Here is a 19,415-nt window from a genome sequence, read left to right as displayed (position 1 = left end):
GGATATTTATGCTTTGACAAAAATACCTTTGGGGCAGGGGGACGATCATAGCATTCATCAGTGACAGGTCTGCGTCCAGTTTCCTCCTTAACGGACTCGTACAGTGACTCTTGTGCCTTGTCGCTAGAGGGTCGGGTTTTCACTGTTTCAGGATGCACGATTGGTGACAGCGGCATAGCATCTTGAAGCTCTTGTGGAGCATGTGTATCAAATTGCTGGGTTTCTATGTAGTCTTTGGTGCATTTTATAGGATCTTCAAGAGCTAAATCCTGTAACTCACCAAGAGTGTCTTTTCCCTCATCTCCGACTGCTGCTGCTGCTTCGAATATTGCTGCCTCTCTTGATGCCGCAGTAGCTTCTTTCTCTTGTTTTAACCCGTGAAGACTTGTCTCTATTGAAGCCTTTTCTTTCATTATGGCTGCCTCCTTTTCTGCTTATGATACTTTAATTTTTGCTCCTTCGGCCTTAGCTCTGGCCCTTGTCGCAGCAGCGCTGACCGATGTCCGGGTTGAAGCTCTGGAGGAGTTGTGTGAAGTTGAGACTCGAGACCTCGTCTCCAGCTGAGACCGACGTTCCTCGTGGTCGCTCATCTTGCAGTGTTTCTGCGTGCTGTTCACAGTTTCTCAATTGCCTTTTCCCGCTGTATAACATTTTACTATTCTGTCCTGGCCGACAGATAGCGAAGCAATAAAAAGAGACCCAGTAGCTTTGGTTGAGGTTGATTTACTGAATCTTCTCAGTTATGCTTTTTTTTGTGTGGTAAAACTGCAACACAGATGAACACACATATTACAGTACAGATACATGAAATACACTCATTACATTCCAGTAAACACACACCATATCACATAAATGCACCCACATGAAAGTAATCATAATATAAAAGGCAGCAATAAAACGCAAATTCACTCATTCACCACAAATGAAGCTCAACAATGAACTAAATTAGCCTTAGCAACTTAACTAGCCTCTTGCTAACTGTTAGCGTCGCGATTAGCATTAGCATAGTTAGCACGGTTTTCGTAACTTAAAATAAATGCCTCAACATCACCTTAAAGATCACAGTGCCATAAAACAACTAAAATAAACCAAGTGCATATGTACTCACTGTTTCCACTCCAAGGCTCAGACAACCAACTCTCTGTGGTGGAGCACTCTCTATGCATGAACACTGAACACTGAAGGTCCTGGTAATTAAAGCTGCAATAACTCAAAAACACCACGAGGGGGAAACTTACTTTTTGCAGTCACTGACAGGAGTCAGAACATTGTATGAATTCCTTGGATTCGCATTCCTTTGTAGAGTCACTTTATTTGCTCCCCTTTTACCAAGGCCATCCTACATTTGAAAATCTGATGGATTCAGGTTTCATCTATGGATATTCAAAACTTGTTTCATCTTTCCAGCGTCATTACCGAGGAAGTGCCAGAGCCAAGCACCACTGACCGGAGCAGACCAAGGTCCAAATCCATTGCGAAGAGATTATGTTTACCACCAGAGCTGAATGTTTTAAAATATTGATTTTCTTTGTTGTAGCTTGTCAGACCTCCTGGACAACCTCAAGGGGAAATAGATGACTCAAAAGTGTTTAAAAAAAACGTCACAAGGCCAGATCTACTTCAAAGGGGCTTGAAATGTTTGGAGAGGCATAGGTGTAATGGTTTAGAAAAGTTGTTGCCGGCTCCCCCTGCACCACACTAGCAGCAAAAACCTCTCCACAGTACCTTTTGATATTGATGGAAAAATATATATTTTTTTAGAAAGATTATGCGTAATTTAAGAATACAATGACTACCATACAATACATAGCACAACATACCTGAACGTGTTTTCCTGAGATGCTGACACATTGTACTTTGTTTTTTTCCCGCGTTTGTTCCCTTCAAAAAAAGTTAATTCAATTGCCCGGACCATTTCTGTAAAGAAGAAAGAAGAAATTCAAGATAATTCACATTGGCATCATCGGCAATTTGCACTTAAACAATGGTGTCCGTGTTATTGGGGACCACATAGATCAATACCATTTTCTCCAAGACGTTGCTTGTGTTCTGGGGGGGGCCTGTTTCTGCATTATCTCTGCCATGGGCAGCTGGTCAAGGATGTTGTGAAAGCAGGAACAGCAGCAGTAAATTGGGAGAACTTGGTCACTGAGGTATTGAAACATGTTCAAATACACATACCTTTTCCCTCTCTTGAATTTAAATGTATCAGAATAAGTTTTCCTTCTTTGTCAATGCCTCATCAGGTTCAAGATGCAGAATGCCTAATGGCTCTCACTGACCGCATCATAGCCTGTGCACTCAATTATTTAATTCACAATTTGCTTCAGCTGTGGCCTGTCTTCTTCTGTCTTATTTAATATGATAATTTTGCATTATTGTCATAATGTGAGACGGACTGGCCCTCTACGGGTTGGATGAGCTACTGGTACAACAGCCACAGATGTGCCAACAACAGTTTGTGCCAGGCAGCCTTCAGGGAGTAAGTACATTTATTAAATATTTCCCAGATTTCACCCATAGCTTATCCTGTAGTTTAAAGTAATGAACTACAACTCATCACAAGATGAAAACACAAATAATTGTAATAATTCAATTAATCTAACCACATGAATGGTATTTGTTTCATTGTTTGTGGGGTTTTTTTTAAAGGTGGATACTGTTTTCTTGATCCTTGCACTTGTCACTTGAATACAACCCAGAGGGGTCTGTCAGGCAGCAGTGCGAGATGAGGATAATTAATTTTCTGCAGGACTATCTGCAGGAGCTGGAAGACAAAGGTAACACTTTTTCAGTTTGACAAGTATGTGTGTCTGTCAAACTTAATACTATTTGTGCAATGTAGACATCTCGATGGGGCACACTCATGAGGCCTCCAACTGTCAAGACCTTTTGTCAGTGGGTAACTGGCCAGGCCCACATCCCTCTGGGGCAGGCAGAGAGGAGCAACTTCAGAGTGACTGTACAGTTTGATTGAGTGTCAACTTAAGTATGGGGAACATGGAGTGAGTTTCCCCATAGTTAATGCTTGTGCAAAGACGAGTGAATTTGAGGTCAACATAACCGAGGCAATCGTTGCTGGGTATGAATTTAACCTGCACTAAACCGTGTCACCCTATTGTAAATAGTTTAACAAACTACTGGTCAGTGGCATCAGTCTGCTGTAGAGACAATATTCCCTCATCCGCCTCTTCACTCTACTGCTTGAGACGCATAGAAATCTTGCAATGCCCTCCTCGGACATATTTAGTTCCAACAGATGCACCAGTCTCTCTTGCTCTATATCGTCCCTGGGACCCTGTTTAACAAACTTAATTAACTTTAATTTATTAGAGCAAGCCGTGCGGCAGCAGGTTTTTGTTCCAACAGAGCAAGAGCACACCTTATCCAACAAATCAACATGTGACAGTTGAGTTGACAGAATCAGTCGGGTCAGGTGTGTTCCTGCTTGGTTGGAATGAAGACCTGCAGCCAGACCTTTTATTTATACACAGCATGACTAAACATTTAAACCAGATAAGGTAAGTCCTTCATTTTCATCCATTAGACACTGAAGCTCTGCTTGATGCTGTTCATCCAAGGGGTACTCAACTTCTGGGACCACTACCACCCATCCACATCTTCTCCATAATCTGCTGCAACATCCCAGTCAACTTCTGGCTCTTGGATGTCCTGAAAGTTCAAGAAGACGGAGGCTATCAATATAAGAGAACAAGTCAACCTATGACTTACTGAGATCAAAATGAGGTGAATAATAATGTGATTTAATGAAATAATGAGACGATCAACTTAGGACAACGAAATTATGATAATCAAAGTAATCATAAAGTTTGCGGTCAAGAAAAAATACAACGACCCTGTCACCCTCTCTTCCGCACACACATTCGTGGCTCAGGTGAACAGGTGATTATAATCCCTATGAGTGCAGCCCATATCATGTGACCCAAACAAACCAACCGATTGTGATCACACTAATACAAATCATTACCCAAATATAAACTAGTACAAACATAATTTGTACTCAAAGAAAATGCATCGCTTTGTACGTTTCATGACTCCTACATTATCAGTTGTAGAAGATGTGTTAAATATCTGAGGGAGCCAGTAGTAGGCCAAAATCCTTCTTTAACAGTTTACTTTGGATTTACAATTCAGCCTACTATTCAAGAGTACAAAGTTTTCGCAAATATAACCTCAAGATTGGTTGGTCGGTCAGTCGGTCGGTCGGTCGGTCAGTCGGTCGGTTGGTTGAAGCATCATTCCAGTGTTTCAAGGTTCAAGGTTTTATTTGTCATATGCACAGCAGATACAACATATGTTGGCAATGAAAATCTTATGTCGCGTGCTCATCCAACAACTCCACATACATGGTGCAAATAAGATAAATAAAATAGTGCAAAAAGAGAGAAGAATATTTACAATGTCAACAATAAAGATTTGAGGATGTGAAATATATACATATTTGGAATACATTGAAAGTATTTAAACACTTTACACTGTTGAATGAGGAGGTATGGACAGATGCATATATTATGTATAGCAGATGTATATGGCAGATATGTATAATATATAGATATGTGTACTATAAACAGATAGTACCACTACTGCCACTACTGCTACTGAGTTCGCCTCATCGCTGTTCTGAGGGGGTGGTTGTTCCATCCCTCCACAAAAGCCTCCAAGTCTGCCTTAAGTTTGGGAAGAAAGGTCAAGTGGACAGCAAAAAGATCTTCTGTCAAAGACAGGGACAATTATTTAGTGTATTGACACGTGAGCATTGAACACATACCATTCAATACAAAACCATGAAATTGTGTTTATCATGATGTCACATTAAAATATGTGCCAAAATGTTTAAAGTTGATTTAGCTATAGTTATGCTGGGTCCCCAGATGTTTTAAAGTTATCTAATCAGTCATATTCACAAATCGGACAGGTCCCAGTACCTTACTGGTTTTCCCCATCCGTACCTCTTGAGGACACATCAAGAAGGCCATCCATCTCCAGGCTGTGGAGTGTGTTGTAGTATTTTGATGTGACACATGTTCTGACATCAAGCCACAAACATTCAACCCTACATATAACAGTGCATTGTGGGTAAACATCAATGACATGTTAACTTGTCTTCTGGCAAGTCATGATTTTATAAATATACAAAATAGACCTTGAAGGCATATAAAGAAACTTTTCATTGTGGACGCTTTTTCCTAACATGAAGCTTCCTTGATCAGTTCCCTGGACATTGAACGTGTATCGGGCAATGTCAACATTCTCCACACCCTGATCACCTCTGACCCTGCAGTGTACACACAGATGACCAAAGTTTTAAAAGATTCCTCGGTATTGTACATTACAAGCAATAACATTCTTTATTCCATTCTTATTCCTGTCACGTTTTGTCTTTGTTTAAAGACTGAAATTGTGGGACTATTATGAGAGGAGTGGGTGAATAGAGAGAATACAACAATAGAAACAGTTTTTTCAGTTGACCAACATCCATCTATAGTGATTGTGTCTGTACATTATAGCTTATACAATTTACCTTCAGGATATGCCATGCTCCTCAGTTGCTTTTTTGAAGGCAGAAAGTGCTGTTAATGTCTAATTGTTGGTTGCAGCCTCAAAGCACATCACCTGTGTAATTATATGCCATTTTTCCAAAATATAAAAACCCTTTCTTATATTCTGGTCCCTACAAATCTTAGGGAATAACATATTGTAATTTGTTTGTGATACTGGAACACCAGTCAAATATAATGTACATCTGAAAGCAAGACCTACTTACAAAGAGAATTAGTCCAGTAAAAATAGGAAAAAAGGTAGGACAAATTGCAACAGAAGCAAACTCAACTGATTCTGTGTCCTCAATATGTCTTGAGTAAGGGAAAAAAAGTCCAGAAGAAACGTAGTATGGGAAAGTTTTGAAAAAGACCGAAATAAAGCCTATTCATACGCCTATTCATTCTTTTTCTCACGTGAATAGGGTAAACATTTTAACCTTTAGATATCACCATGAAATTTACGGAGTTGATTACTTACATCAAGACAAACAAAAAATGTATGTTTTTTGAAATGGTTTGTTAATATGGGCAAACAGTGCATAATCGAATTACATATGTGCCAATTTGCATGAATACCACAACAGATCTAAACATTGGGTATAGCCAGGTGAAAAATTCTTGGCGAATCTTGTTGACATATAACAGTAAAAGACTTAATGTTAAGGTCTGAATGAAACCCATTTAGGCTACCCATGAGCATTAATACATAGAGTCAGGAAGAAGAATTTTAAGCCAGCCTTTATTAATTACTATGCCTGTGTGTTTTGCTGTACATCACTTCGTAAACTGAACTGAACTTGTAGAGATGGGGTTTGGGGCTGGGTCTGTGGGACTGTTTCTGGGGGATGAGTCTGAGGGAAGAACAGGACACACAGGTAAGGAAAACGCAGAAGACAAAAGGTAAGTAAAATAAAAAGTGGCTGGATCAAACAATCAAATTAAGTACACAATGCGCCCCTAGATAATCTCATCTTCATTCTCATCACAGGCCATCTGCATTGAGTTTGTGCAGCTCCCTCCCCTGCAGTGTTCACAGGCCGGGGTGCATTCTATATTGTTTTTTTTTTTACAACTGCATCTCAGGGTGCTTGCAGTCAGACTGGCAGCTGCATCTTATGATCTTCAAGAGCTTCTCAGGAGTAGGATGTAGGGTTGTCTTAATTGGCAAAAATCCCATACCACACTTGTGCCATCCCCATTCCATAGGACAAAGTCCATCTGTAAGAAAAAATACACTATTAACCCCCATGCAGGAGATATTGGTATTGTCACAGCAGCAATGAAGTACACAAGATAAAAATATTACACAAAAAACATAGAACTGTTAGGGAATATTCTGTGTAAGCTTGTAAATCTTCAGCTCATTTGCATCTCTTCTCTCTGTCCTCCTTCGACCTGGCTATATGGCCTTGCAGGTGCTGTTATCTTCATTAAGGAGAGGCAGCCTGGGCTTCCGAAGCCTTGTTGTTCCCACAGTGGGTACAAGCTCAAGCTGACCTAAGATTGGCTTCATTGTTTAGGGACAGCTAGCTCCAGTTTATCTGGCCCACTATGCTCTGGTAAACACGTTATCTCTGACCTAGATGAGAGTTTAAGTGAAACGTATTGTCTGAGCTTGTTTAGTCTGATGTTTGAAGAATGTTGATTATCCATTTGGAACTAGTTAAAACCTCTTCCTATTGTCGAGATCTTCAGAATTGGTTTGGCAACTGCTGTGGCGACTCGTGTCTACAGTAAATGTCTTGTCAATTCTCCGGCCGTAACTCCGAATAAACCCAACAGTGTTTTGCCATCAAGTTCCTGCTCTCCTGTATCTCTCTGAGTTTCGTCTCCATTGCTTCAGAAGTTTCCACCACAAGAACTATAGCAGAAATCAGAGTTACAGTAAAATTTAAATGTACCAGATGTTGATCCCTTACATTCTTGTACTTGTAGGTACAGTTGCAGGCTGTGGTACTTTGCTGCTCCTGTTTTTGATGGTAAGACCTGTGGCTGAATGTAAGTAGAACTCAATGCCACTTTCTCACAGAACCGATGATATCAGGGGGAGTCCAGGGTGTCTGTAGGACTTCCATTGTAGAGAATCACCATAGCTCACTCTCCTGCTTCCTCTACATCATCTGTAGGTGTTAAATGTTCATGGAACACCTTGGCTTGCTCTCGAAACACGTCACTTTCTTTGAATATCTTCAGCGATGCTCCCTTCCCGATCCCATGAAGGCGAGGTGTAGTGTCACATCCCAGAACTGAGTGTAAGAACAATATATGCTTAAATATGTCTGGGCCGAGCCGTTCTTTTATAGCCTTGATGTTCCAAATGTGAGGCTTCTTGGTGTTCTTCCTTGACTCACTACAGATGAACAGATCATGGGAATCCATGCTCACATGGTAGCAGAGAAGGACTGAGAGATCTGTGGCATCCCCTATTAGCACAGTTTTCTTAATGGTAGCACACTGCTCAGCGTTCTGTACAATCAACAGATCAGCATCTCCGGAGGCATGGTAGGCCTCACAGTTTGTCTTCTGCAGCTCTCCACTTAGCATGGAAAGGAATTGTTGTTTGTTCTGCCTGTTTGCCAAGAACTTTTCCTTCTTCATTGTGAGCAACATGTCGGCTGTAAATGTCACTGTAGCACCAATCCTCCCTTTTGACTGGCTCTGGTGTGTCATATCCTTTGTGCTGTTACTTTGATAGCCATCAAACACCACTATAGCCTTGCCATACCTCTTCTCTACATACTTTGAGAATTGGTGGCATATGTCTTTGTAAGTAGATCCCTGGAACCATGGGATGCGTTGAAGAAGTGCTCCACCATCCAAGACGTACTGGCTGCCATTGATTGCATTTTCTGCTGGAACATCTGGCCAACAACTTTCCAGATGGCATCAGCGAGGGCAGGCTTCTTTGCTTCGTGAAGTAAAAGGGAGGAATCAAATAGAGGTCGAGGATAGCTACATAGCTCGTACTTGAGGGCTGACTCAAGTTCATTACATTTCTGTGCCACTATCACCAGTCTCTGGAAGAGAAGCTGTGGATCAACTTGAATTTCATTTCCATCGATCCTCACAGAAGACAGTAACAACTTGATCCTTCCTCTTGAAAGTATAGTCACCAAGTGTTCGTCCATCCATTGACTTCAGGATTGCAGTGCCATCAGGCTGTGCAGTATCAACGTTGACCTTGGAAAGAGCATGCTCCCCGGTGTCAATGTCCCTCAGACTTGGGTCACTGCTGAATGGATTTCGCTCCTGTAGATGATTGAAAACTGTGAGTGTATCGTTCCAGTCACGGGCTTGCCTTGCTTTGGTCATGTCTTTATTCTGCTCTCCAGTGTTGTAGTTGACCCCTGTGAGTCCTTCCATTGCTTGGTTTACTTCTCTACAGGCGGGCATGGAAAGCAGCCACGACTGACGTTGATGCTCCGTCATCCCTCGCCCTCGTGTGAGCCCACCAGTGGTTTTTAAACTCCTCATGAGAAACTGCTCAATGATCAGGTCAGGTGAGAGACCTGCCCAAAGGCGTTCGCTCCAAACGGATCACAAGGAACCCTTCCTCTTAACGTTGTTGGACTCCTGGTGTGTGATCTGGAGGTTTTGCATCTGCTGAAGATACACCCTAGCAGATTTGGTGTACAAAGTGTGTCCTGATGCTGCCAGATAGGGTAGCATGTCCTATATAGCCTGCAGATGTAATGGCCAGTTTCCAGTGCGCTCTGCACTTATGTACTTTCGTAGGATGTCTTGCATATCCATGTACTGCACCCAGAGAGCTGAGGTTCGATTGAGCAATTTGTCTTAGATCACTTTGCATCGGCTGAGAGTTGACTATCATGAGAGCCTTCTACCAAAGAGCCCGATCAAAGGTGATTACTGGGGTTACATTGTGACATTGCGCATGTTGACTAACATATTTATTTATTTATATAGGCTTTATTTTTTTGGTCCCATAGTGGACTTCACCATCGCCCTCTTGACTGCGCTCCCTCTCACTTTTCCCCTCACCAACTCCACCACCAAAGCGGCTCTGGAAGGCCAGTGATGCGCTGCTTCATATCCTTGAGGTGAGCATTATGTTGGTCATATATCAATGTAGCCACTGTAATGTGTCCATACATTTACTACCCTACTGCTGTTTTTTTGAAACTCTTCTAATCCACATTAAAGTGTTTGTCCTTGTTCAATTATAGCCTAGGGAGGATCCATCACTTTACTTGGAGAGGCGACCTCTCTCCAGCCCGGTGTTACTCTTCAATTGAACAGCCTGCACCCTTGCTGTGGGAAACAAACCTGTGAGCACCTTGCCAAAGGAGGATTTCTTTGATAGAACGTTAATGTTAATGGCGTACTACTACACTTTGCACCTGACGTATTCAAAATGTGTTGCAACCCTACTCTGTCATTCAAACAGGTACTAGGTGATGCCATCCACGATCGAGATGCCACAAGTGCATATAAGAAAGTGATTGCTGAGTGGAAATCCTTCACTGAGAAATAGATTGTATGCAAGAATGTCAGGTCTGATATTTTGATTATATTTCAGTTTGCACTGTTCAGTCATTTGTACCTGTATTTGACATGGCTAGCTAGCTACATCCAGTTTCTTTTCAGTTTCCTCTGCTCAGGTCTCCTCATATTCATTCAGATTTTATTTATTTATGTTTTACCCCAGTGGTCCAATGTCACATCTCTCTAGCGGCACTTACTCTAGCTCACTTTGTCTAGGTCTCTCTCTAGCTCTCAATCCGTATAGGTCTCACACTGCCTGGCTCTCACTCTCTTGCCCTCCCCTTTAAAAAGTGTATGTTTTGAAGCCTTTTCTGTGACAATGGGTGTCAGTGTAGACCAAGTTGCCCACAGTCAAACAATGCAGTAGGTTGAGTCATTGTGATTGAATCACCTGTTTTTTTCAAATTTCATTTGCAGTCCTGGTTGTGATTTAAGTAAAAATCTGTTTCCATTTCTAAGATTTATGCTCTGAGATAAAGAACTTTTTTAATTAAATATGGGTTTAGGCCTACCTATGTTCAAGATGAGTCAACTTGTTTCAAGTAACAGCATAACCATACTCCACTAGTATTAAGTAATTTGTACTTGAATTGGTGATTTATTTTCTTGTTCCTTGGCATTCACTTTTTCAGTGTGCCAAAATTAAGAATGCAAAAAAATTAAGAATTATTTGCTAATATTAAGTGTATTTCACTCTGATGTTAAGTAATTTGATCTAAAAACCAGCAGTTTCTACTTATTTCAAACCTTTAAACGCTTATCAGAACCGTCTTATTTTAAGATTCCTTATCAGGTCAAATTATCTTGCTGCATGGACAGATAATTTCACTAGTATTAAGTCATTTTCTTCTCAAATTCAGGCTTTATTTCTTGTATTTCAGCTAGTCTTTTTTGCAGTGTGCAGATCATATTTATGCAGAATCCATGCTTTCACAGTCTATGACCATTCATCACCTCGTTCGTCACGTATTCCCAAAAGTGTCTCCTTGATATCAATCGTCCTGATTTGGTAAACTTCAGATTCACATGTCCTCTTTCTGTTTTTCCCAACCTCAGCTGGTGTGCCACAAAAGAGGCAGTCAGTATTGAAAGAGTATGTCCCAGTACTTGATCTTCGTATTTGTCTCTCTCTACTTGGGAGTGTTGTTGGTTGGTGTCCTTGGCTATCTGTGGTCGTCTAGTATAAGAACATCGACAGTCTCTGTGTATGTTATCACCAGGTAAAGTGCAAAAATTGTCTCTCCTACTTGCACTGCCCTGGTTGATAGACAAACTTCCTTTCATTCCAAGTGTTGAAAATGGCCTTGCTCCATCAACATCCTGCTTGCAAATGACACACTGTTCATGTTCCTCCATTCCTGAAAATGGACAAAAAATCAACTAAATTTAAACCTTTATGTAGTCAGATAAATCTCACTGATCCATGATGCAAAGTAAACATTAACACTGAAGGCAACATACAAAGCATATTCTTCTTTATCTCTCATGTATGTGAACAGTAGGTGCAGATGGAACAAGTGTGTGATGACACAACCAAGAGTTGCCTACATTACTAATGGGGAGAGAAAAGGAGAAATAAAACCATAAGTACAGAACAAAATGATTGTTTCTTGCTATTTCCAAATTTCACTTTCATTGTCCTCTTAATTCGGCCTGCTAATGTTTTGGTTTTGCTGATATTACTGTAGTTTCTACCTGAGCAATCTAACATGGTGACACTTTGAATCCATACGTTAACCTAGATTTATGTGGACAGTCAGGTCCAGTGTGGAGCAGTATGAAGGCATACTGTATTGTCATTGTCATAGTCTAGTCTAGTAGCATGAAGATAACCACTAAACCATATTCTCTTTATCACACTTATTCATTAAGATAGGGATACATGGGTTATCGTAGGCATTGCACTGCCATGTAATGCATGCTAGCTAAGACAACTGTGTTAGCTAGCTACTGAAACAATTTGCTAATCCTAAACTTGACATCGTTTCACCAATAATAGTCGAAACATAGGTCAACACACATCCAGATGTTCCAAATAAATTGTAGTTGATCACAAGGTATGTTTTATTAATGTAGGTTGAATAATCCATGTAGGAGAAACAAAGGAAAATATTTCTTACCTGAGTAACAGCTTAGTGACAGTTGAGTGGACCTTGAATGAATGACTGAATCTTCGTCCCTTATGGTGACATTTGTTTGCCTCTATAGTCTTTTACTGTTACGTCAACAAGATTCTACAAGACATTTTCACCTGGCTATAACCAATGTCTAGTTATGTTTTGTTATTTATGCAAATTAGTGCATACATTATTATGCACAATTTGCTCATGTTACCAAACACTAATAAAAAAAAACTCAACTCAAGTAATCAACTCAGTGATTTTCATGGTGATATCTAAAGGTTAAAAATATTACCCTATGCATGTGAGAAAAAGAATGAATACGCGTATGAATAGGCTATTTAGGTTTTTTTCGACACTTTCCCATACTGCGTTTCTTCTGGACTTTTTTGGACTAAATATCAAATCATAAAATAACATTTGTTGTGTGTTATGTCATCCTACCTTCCTGGAGTAGCTATCCACTGCATCACACAGTACAATGTAGTACCCGGTGAACACAGTACAGCCCTATGTTATTAATGTCCTATTGATTTTTAGCAGAAAATAGAAATATCAACTTAGAATTTAGCAACAATATTTTAAAAGATCTCTCCAAATGTGCTAACCTGATCAGCTTGTGATTTTTTATCAACATGCCACAGTGAAAGGGGGACCCTGACAGAGTATGTCCTTCAAACAATGCAATTCAATCCCGCAAGCCTGGAAAGAATACCCAGGGAGTCAACACGGTGCAGTGATGCCGTCACTCTCCTCCACTGGACGTGCATCCCCATTGAGAGCAGTCTGCCTTTCACCATCCCATAGCCCGCTAGGCATATCAATTGTTATCATTTGCCTGGTCCAGCTCCTGGTCAGTGGCATCAGTGTATCTTTGTCTGCTGTAAAGACAATATTCCCTCATCCGTGTCTTCACTGTACTACTTGAGACACATAGAAACCTTGCGATGCTCTCCACAGACATATTCAGTTCCAACAGATGCTCCAGTCTTCTATATTGTACCTGGGACGTCCCTGGGACCCTGCTCCAGATTCCAATTCAACATGATGGCTTTTATCCCCCTTTTGCACCAGCCTCTGAAAATACCTTAAGGCCTGTATATATTCGAAATATTAACATGTCTCGAGAGTGTCAGAGGTACAGCTCTTGTCGACAAGCAAAATCGAGAAAGTCCAAGTCTAGAGGGCTTCTTAATAGAGCCGACCCCAATTTTGTTATCCATCTTGAAATGAAATCATTTCTGAGCATTCCATGTAACCATACAGAAATAAATACATTTTCATATATTTAATTTAATCTTAGTCAACAGACTCACTAAGTGCTAGATTAGATCATTTATTTCGTCAAAGAGCAGACGCCCAATGTTCCACCTGACTTTTGTTGAGAAAGACAAAATTGAAATCAGACACATAAAGGTGAATACAAATACCACAACCAGCGTTTAGCCTCTCCTGCTGGGTCAAATTTACTTACTCCTAGACAAAATAAATACAACATATAAAAGATATATATATAAAACATGCCGCTGCTCGCTTCTGCCCTCAGTATGGCCAACAGACCCTTCGCCGCCTTACGCATTTCAGTCTTTGGAAACAGGACAAATACATAGGCACAGCATAGCTGTTAAGGATCCAAAATAGATTAACCTACAGTAGCTAGCAGTTTTCACCAGATACAGCCCACTCAATATATATTGTTTTATATCAAATTAATTGCTTTATATTAGCACTACACTGTAAGAATATCATTGTTTTTCATGGAGAACTTTACCATTAAATCCCATCCAACTAATCTTGCTGCTGTCGCTCCTCTTGGTAGTTCAGGCACCGAATCAACCTGGCAACTCCGGGCTTCCTGGCAGCTGTCAATAAAAGTCCAGTGGCTCCACCCCAAAGTGTCAGAAACTTTTCACGCGCGCACTGACACTCGCTGGCTCCATACTGCAACGTAGCAGGAATGTGTTCAAATGCATTGAAATATGAGTCTACCTCTTACTCTCTGAAGGGTGGGACTAACGCAATGTGCCTACTCACGTCAAAACTGTCATGGGGATCTTTGGATGGACTATGTGTAGGTGATGGACTGAAGCAAGGGAGGGTACCACTACCGTGGAAGACGTCCTGTGTGGTACCTGTGTGGTACCTGTGCCAAACTACCCTCACCCCAAGGACTGTAACAGCTACCGGCCGGTGGCGCTATTGCAGCTGATGAAGACCCTGGAGAGGCTGGTCCTTGGACACCTTCGACCCTTTGTGAGACCATCAACGGACCCGCTGCAGTTCGCCTACCAGCCTGACATTGGGGTGAATGACGCTGTCATCCACCTGCTACAGAGGTCCCTCTCCCACCTGGAGAAGGCTGGGGGCATTGTGAGGATCATGTTCTTTGATTTCTCCAGTGCCTTCAACAACATCCAGCCCCTGCTCCTGGGAGACAAGCTGGAGCTCTCGGGGGTGGATCACCACCTCACCTCCTGGATCCTGGACTACTTCACCGACCGTCCACAGTACGTGAGGACCAGGGAGTGTCAATCAGACACCATCATCTGCATCATCGGACGGTGCTGGGACCGTTTAACTTCACCCTCTACACTGCAGACTTCGCTCAAAACACGCTGACCTGTCACCTACAGAAGTTCTCTTACGACTCCGTACATAGAGATTGTGAAATCCTACAAATACCTGGGTGTTAATCTTAGCAATAAACTCGACTGGTCCGATAACTCTGCTGCTCTCTACGAGAAGGGACAGAGCAGACTCTTTCTGCTCTCTTTCTGGTCTTTTGGGGTGCAGGGGGCACTCCTTCAGTCCTTCTGTGACTTTGTGGTGGCATCAGCCATCTTTCATGGTGTGGTCTGCTGGGGCTGCAGCATCTCGGCTGCTGACAAGAAGAGACTGAACAGACTAAAGGCCAGCTCTGTCGTGGGGAGTCCTCTGGACACTGTGGAGGTGGTGGGAGACAGGAGAATGGCAGCCAAGCTGTCCTCCCTGCTGGACAATGTGTCCCACCCCCTCCAGGACACCATGTCTGCACTGTGCAGCTCCTTCAGTGACAGGCTGATGCACCCGGTGTCTCACGGAAAGATACAGCAGTGTAGCGTGAACCAGCCTGAGGCCTCATGGACAATGATCTCCAGTTTCATCCCAACATTGTAAAGCGACAAAGGAGCTTTGCCACTAGATAAACAAAGACTTGAGTGTTGAAATGACTGTCGGCCCTCTTTTACCCCTACCCCAGACATCCGGTCAGGGGGGGAGAGGTCAAGCAGAGGAATGCTGGATGAGAACATGTGCTTTGCACCCAGAAGAACACAGATTGAGTTTCTTTCAGATGTAATCTTTTATTCCATAAATCCTTGTTTTGCAGGTATTCACCTATGCATTTTGATGTAAGAGAATTGTATGATTTCATGTTGGTGAGGATTGGTGGTTTAATTGTGTTATTTGGTTATAATTAAGTTACTTTGTAACTAAGGTAATTTTCATTCGATCTGTATTGTGTTTAGACTTTCTTAACAGCTTAAACATTGCAGATGTCAGATATGGGAGAGTTAGACATTTAAAACATGTCTTTCATATAAAGTACATTCTTAAGGAAATTCACTTTGATCAGTTTGATTACTTGGGAGGAGTATAACGTGAAGCCAACCCCCCTTTTATCAAGCTACAAAAGCAGATACAAACTTTGAAACGCTCTGTTACTCTTATGCTATTATGCTCTTCTCCTCTTCTCATCACATCGGGTCGCAGACTCTGTGATGCCTCCCCCCAAGGACCCTTAGGGAGAGTCCTTTGTTTCACCTCCTTTTATTCTTAAATTCTCAGGTAAGTTAAGTTACATTCTTAAGTCTTAAAATACTTAACTTCAACGGACTCCCATCTTTGCAACTAAAGTTGACTACAGAAGATATGCTTAAAGACTTTGAACGAACCCAGCTGTTCTATGCCATGTGCTTGGAGGCCGAAGACAACAACGCCTACGCGTCGCCAGTTTCCAGAGGTGCCGACCCGCAATTGAGAATTGCTGCACTGTGGTCGCGAGACGCAAGGTCGACCGCCACACGACAGAACCGGCCCCAAACTGTGCCGATACAAGGGAGGAAGTCCAGGCCCAAACCAGGCTGCATCCGAACGCATGCTGCTGGCTAAACCCAGCTACCTTCGCCAGGCCCTTCCTCCGCATGTTGTCTACATCCGTCCCCAGCACGGCAACCACCCAGTCATCCATCTGTAAGGCAACAGCGACTCCGTACACTTGGGTTGTGCTCATTTTTAGCTATTAAGTTAAGGTTAGATTAGGGTATAAAACTCCCCAAATAGTTTCCTGCATCTTTCAGCTGTTCAGAGTTTGAACTATACTTTCCGTATTTGTCCAAACCATCTTATTCACTGTCCATTTATATTGTGTAAGCCTTCCTTTCCTACATTCGCCATTCATATTATTCTATTTTCTTTAGTGTTGTATAATCTTAGATAGTTAATAAATGTTTCATTTATAAAGAACCTGTTTATGTGTTTTTATGTGTGAGAGGTAAATCAGCTTTCAGAATATGAGACTGATATAAAGTAATAAAGGTATATATTTTCTCTCTTATTAGAGAGTGGTGCCCCGACCTTATTAAATCGTTATATTAACTTATTTTATTAAAGGTATATTTCAAGTTAACAGCTACATAGAGTGCAGCGGTCAGACTTTACAACCAGCATGGCCCCTGGTAGACCCCTCATACATACAACAAAAAAACTGACTAGTTGTGGAATAACAATTTATGTGGAATATATAAACAGAAATATGCCATTATTCATAACTGTGCAATATTTACCTTGCTGCCATATCTCATGACAGGATGCGTATTTTATAAAATGTTTGTTTTTCTTCATCTTCATATTTTTTAGGTAGAGGACCAGGACAACAACCACATCATGTGGATGATGCAGAGCAACTCGGATACGAAACAGTATGTGTTAATGTCAGCTTTCATCGAGCAACTACTTTCCAAAACCGGTTTGTTTACCACCCACAATTTCTCCTTCAGCATCTTCCACCCTACTTTCCATTTCTAAATCCAATTGGCATGGCAGTAGAAGGTGTATGTATGCCTGTCAGCCATACAAGCGCATGTCTCTTTTGCAGGTAATGGAAGAGGCAGGTGATGACATCGATGTGAGAGCTGTCCAGGGCTGGAGACGACACTCAGGACGCTTCTTCCCTAGGTATTTAGCCAGGGAAAATACTGCTTATGATGTGGATGAGCTGCTGTGGACAGACCCAGCTCTGCGGCAAGATGCAGCCTTGCCTTTTCTCTGTTTTTTGTATTTCTTTTCTTCAAAGTTTTCTCTTCCATTTTCTGTATTTGACAGAGGTGTAATTTTGTTGAACAACTGTAACTGTGTTGTGCATGAATGTTGCACCCATTTCTTTTAGAGAAAAGCAAAGTATAACAGTTTCTGCACATACTGTATTTTGGTAAAATGAAACAACTATTATTCTCTACCTAGAGAACAACCCCATCAAAGATGAGTGTGCTTTTGATTTGGCACAATTGTGAGTAGTTGGTTGGACAAGTGTCATGTACAATAAATAAAGTATGCCATTTGGTGCAAAGGTTTGGTCTTTATGTAGTTTAGGGTGCAGCTCTTTATTTAGCAAGATCTATGAGGTGTTTTGTACTTTAGGTGTGTGGTATTTTGGCTCGGTTATAATCGGCAACTCAAATTCAAGAAATTATATTTAAACCTAAACAAAAACTGTAACTAACGTCTCTCAGCAATGTATTTGGCAATATACGCAGCCTTCTGTGTATATATATGTTCATTCATGTTGATTTTGGTAAATCATATAGTTTTAGCTCATATTGTTTTTTTGCTTTAGCATTGTACATTGCTATGTGTTTGTTGGACTGAGTTATGATGGATATTTCTCTGTGTAATAATACATTAAACCAGTAAGAAGACAGAACCTCCATCACAAACCGTGTCTGAATGTTTTTATCATCCTGTGGAGAACACATGCGTTCATTAGAACAAAGGTACACCGAGGAGCAGAGAGGTGTAGTTATACAAGACTGCAGCAGCTCTCCTCATCAGTCACCTCCTGCTCATTATAAATCTTGCTGCCTTCTCCCATGTAGAAAAATATGCCCCGGGTCCACCAAAATGTGGGTGTTCAAGTTTGAACAAGTCTGATTTTTAACAATATATAATGATAATTAATACTGTTGTAACACAGTAAAAGAATAGCCAGCTAATGAATGTGTTCGTAATTGAAATAATTTTTAAAAATGGCCAAATCAACAGGTAGCAGTAGCTGGCAAATCTTTTCATGAAGAAATGCAGGAGTTGTCTCATTATGTCGTGCTTCCTGACAAATCGTCATAGCTTTTGCTGGTTGGTAAGCTGTGGACAAGACAAACGGGGTCTCGCTCTGTTGTTCTACTTGTAGAATGCATTTAGCACTTTGTTAACATTTTTCAGAGGCTAAAGAGTCATTTAGCCGACTGTGGCTAACTTTGTTGTTGTTAGCAGGGCATAACTTAAACACTCATAAGGGGGCGTGGCGTACACGTGAGCTATTTTTACGCTCAAAGGTGAGAGCGCAAAGAGACTTGTCATGTGACAAGGAACAACCAATAATAGCAGAGATATCTTTACTTCTGTTAATATTGTCTCTTTTAAAATACAATTTTGGCAAAAATACTGATAAAATTAAGGCTGTTATTCCTAAAGTTATTAGATCAGCCTTTGTGAGCTACAACAGCTATCTCTGCTTCCATGGTCTATGTGAAACCTGCCTTATCTTAGAAGATGGATGAATCACTTTGCATGAGAACATCAAATAGGAAAGTAAGTGATGTGCAAGCAACTGTGCTAGCCTGGCTCCAAAGCAAATTAGCTAAGCTAAAAATGAAAATGTACAGTGGGTTGTGTTCTAGAATTGTTCTATGAAGCAAGGACTCCAAACGAAGTAGTAAGGTACAGCTGATTTATTTCCAGTTGTGATAGGGATACACATTCTCAATATTGAGGTCCCTGGGTTTAGTGTCCCACAGACTGCAAGCAGGTACTGTCTTTCATTTCCACCCAGAGACCTCGACATGTGACATCACACAATATTTAGGGTTAACCCTAACCCTGAGCTGCACCGGGTGTATAAAAAGGGTCAAAGGTGACAGGAAACGAAGAGGACACAGGACAAGATGAACATACCAATTCAACCAGCACGGCAGAT

Source organism: Eleginops maclovinus, chromosome 17 (assembly GCF_036324505.1).
Source record: "Eleginops maclovinus isolate JMC-PN-2008 ecotype Puerto Natales chromosome 17, JC_Emac_rtc_rv5, whole genome shotgun sequence".
NCBI classification, from domain to species: Eukaryota; Metazoa; Chordata; class Actinopteri; order Perciformes; family Eleginopidae; genus Eleginops; species Eleginops maclovinus.
Note: the sequence above shows the minus strand (reverse complement) of the source record.